General features: G+C 33.9%; 1 protein-coding gene across 1 annotated transcript in view; it reads left to right on the forward strand.

The window, feature by feature from the left end:
* The first annotated feature begins 1435 nt into the window (after nucleotides 1-1435).
* The window catches only part of LOC122254597 (uncharacterized), an 11834-nt gene continuing 10769 nt past the window's right edge, over nucleotides 1436-2500 (forward strand). The window contains exon 1 of the mRNA XM_043018357.2: nucleotides 1436-1829. The gene's annotated coding sequence lies outside the window, so the exon portion shown is untranslated. The remainder of the gene's footprint in view (nucleotides 1830-2500) is intronic.

Raw genomic sequence — 2500 nt, forward strand, 5'->3', positions numbered from 1 at the left:
ATAATATTGATAATAACAATGATATTAATGACATTGATAATAATATTGATAATAACAATGATAATAATGACATTGATAATAATATTGATAATAACAATGATAATAATGACATTGATAATAATATTGATAATAACAATGATATTAATGACATTGATAATAATATTGATAATAACAATGATAATAATGACATTAATAATAATATTGATAATAACAATGATAATAATGACATTGATAATAGTATTGATAATAACAATGATAATAATGACATTGATAATAGTATTGATAATAACAATGATAATAATGACATTGATAATAATATTGATAATAACAATGATATTAATGACATTGATAATAATATTGATAATAACAATGATATTAATGACATTGATAATAATATTGATAATAACAATGATATTAATGACATTGATAATAATATTGATAATGACAATGATAATAATGACATTAATAATAATATTGATAATAACAATGATAATAATGACATTGATAATAGTATTGATAATAACAATGATAATAATGACATTAATAATAATATTGATAATAACAATGATAATAATGACATTGATAATAGTATTGATAATAACAATGATAATAATAATGATCATAAAAAACAAAGACAAAAATAAAAAAACAGTTTAAAAACAGTCTAACTTTTACCATCTTTCAGTGTAACATCCTCATCAGTGATACAAATTTCTATTTACAAATGTGGTATACTTAAAAGATATAGAGCTGCAAAATAAAACAAAATTCAGTAACGTGTCTTCCGATATTACTACAATTAATTTCGAATGAATACAGCAACCAGCACATAGTTCATTCATACTTCAACATAAAGTTCTTCCTATCTTTTGGATAATCATCTCTGGAGGCTGTCGTATTGCATAATGCGAAAAAAATGTCAAACTGTTTGTTCTTTCTGATATATTTTGGAGTGCACGAGTGAGTATATATATATATATAACTTTTAAGGACTGTGGTGTGATATTTTCCTGGAAATTATTGATTTGTGGGAAGATCTGTCTCTGAAAATCTTTCACTGAAGATATTACGCAAAGATTTTATACATACCGAAAATAGCTAAAACGATCTAAATACTCTCCCCCAGCATTGCAAACAAAGTCTTAAGAATGCCATAGTGCAATCAAACAAGCCTAATCTCAGTGGCAAGATCATACAGGAAATAATTGATTAGAAAGCTATTCCCAATTCGAAATTCCCGCGACGATTTTGCGTTTCAGACGAATACATACAACTAACCAGAAGTAATAACAACCCCAAAAAAATTACTTAATAGAATATAACCATCCATAGATTCCCAAAGATAATAAACTACTCCAAAAACCGAGTTAGGAGAATAAAAATAGTGATATTTATCAGGTGTTGAATCGCATACTCTTACCATAACAAAAGGCAGGGACGCGCCGAGTGAACGCGCAGAAGACACTCGTCCTTTCGAAGAGTGACCTACTTCCTTGCCACTCACTTTCTTAGGCTCATTGCAGGCCGCGGGATTACAGGGCCGCAGCCTCTTCGGATTACCACGTGGATATCGCGGGTGGATAAGGGGGGAATCGGGTGGAAGGGAGGCCGTAAAGTGGGATTTGAGGAGGAGGTTTTCGTGCCTGGAGGCCTTGTTGCTGGGAATGCCAAGGTTGAGGACGAGGTTGCAAGTCGCCTGGGTTGCACACGCTCATTGCAGGATCCTGGGGACATATCGAGTGGTGAAGTGACGAGGAAGAGAGGGAAAGAAAGAGGAGGGAGGCGAAAAGCAGAGAGACGAGAGACAACCGCTAAGAGGAGCAAGGAAGGTGAGGGAGATGAAACACGTCCATCAAAGGGAAGGTTTTTTAAGCGTCTGGAGTCACTAGGAAAAGTATTTTAAGAATAGCTTTTGGTCCCTTTCCTGCCCGAGTTGGCCTCAGGCGCTTGGAGGGCGAGTGTAAAGCAGAGGGAAGGAGGGAATGGAATGAGGGAGGTGGAAGTGAAGTTCAAATAATGTGGTTTTTGAGAGACGAGAAGTTTTGGCAGTGGGCCAAGACTCCAAGATGGGGTTGGATTTAAGCTTTAAAAGATTTGTTGTGGCTTTTAGTGATTGGTGGAGGTCAATGCAGAAAGGCAAGGGGGGTGTGTGGGCCAGTGGTGGAACTGGAAGGAAAAAGGTGCCAGTGGTCAAAACTTGTGGAAATTAATGATGAATTAACTTCTGTTTATTTATTTGATTTTTTTCATTTTAGATTTGTCAACAGGAACTATGAATATTTCCCTGTTGCACTATGAGTTATTGTGAACAAGAGGAACAGATGAATATATATAAAGATAAAGAATACTGCCCTAGAAAAGAAAAGATAGTCACTGCTACATAAACTAAACAATACTAACACACCTTCTTCCACTGACCTATGCATGACCAACATATTTTCACAGTGTAAAGTATAGGAAGATAAAGTTTACTCATTGTTAAAAAAGGAACCAGTCAAGT

This window comes from Penaeus japonicus, unplaced genomic scaffold, assembly GCF_977035675.1.
Source record: "Penaeus japonicus unplaced genomic scaffold, GWHDUDI00000001_assembly GWHDUDI00000011, whole genome shotgun sequence".
NCBI classification, from domain to species: Eukaryota; Metazoa; Arthropoda; class Malacostraca; order Decapoda; family Penaeidae; genus Penaeus; species Penaeus japonicus.